General features: G+C 48.4%; 1 pseudogene; it reads right to left on the reverse strand.

Annotated features, from left to right (window-relative positions):
- Positions 1 to 338: 338 nt before the first annotated feature.
- On the reverse strand, positions 339 to 681 carry LOC102811439 (annotated as a pseudogene).
- Positions 682 to 826: the final 145 nt, after the last annotated feature.

Here is an 826-nt window from a genome sequence, read left to right on the forward strand (position 1 = left end):
CAATGGCAACTAACAACAGCAAGGCAAATCTCAAGAGTAAGAGGTAGCTTGAATGTATGGTGGGAGCAGTTAACTACTAAAGGGTTAAGTAGGGGGTGACAGCAAGAAAGTGAAATAAATTCAAGTTTGTCCAGATCCCTCTTCGATTGTGTCTCTCCCAGAACACTGGTTGGATGTACCGTCAGTCCTAGGGCGTTTAGGCGGAGGGCATAGGAGGTGGGGGCGCAGTTGTGCTCCTTGGTCCTCCAGATAGTGAGTCGAGTGACAATGTCAAGTTATTCTTAGATTAAATGCTCCAGTCTCTGGCTAAAATTTGCCTGTTGGCCTCTTCCTCACCATCAGTTTTGCCGGGTACCAGCAGCCGGCTGGTCCCCGCTCCTAGCCACACTCCTCTCCTGGATGTGGGAAGCAAAGGCAGTGAGTATTTCCTGAGCAGTGAGGTGGGAAGCTGCGCATCATCAGACGGTGTCTGTCTCAGAACAACATGTCCGCTAAAGGTTCGGAGCCATCATGTTTCACGTCTGCAATTACTGAGCATTTGAGGTTGGTGAAGTGAACCTTCTCGCTGCTGACCGCCTAGAAGAAGGTCCTCGTAGACTCCACGTTCTTCTCAAAGGGGCAAAAGTGAACAGGAATCAGTTTGACAGAATGCAACCCTAGCAGAACCAAGGCCCCACTCATGAGCTTTTAAGATTCCAGTTATTATTTCCCAAAGTAGAATGCAAAACATTGTCTTTGTGCATTGGTGGTGGCTACGTGCCATGGAGTTGGTTCTGATTCAGAACGACCCTGTACAGGATTTCCGACGCTGTAAATCTTTATGGAA

This window comes from Chrysochloris asiatica, unplaced genomic scaffold (assembly GCF_000296735.1).
Source record: "Chrysochloris asiatica unplaced genomic scaffold, ChrAsi1.0 scaffold00185, whole genome shotgun sequence".
Taxonomy (NCBI): domain Eukaryota; kingdom Metazoa; phylum Chordata; class Mammalia; order Afrosoricida; family Chrysochloridae; genus Chrysochloris; species Chrysochloris asiatica.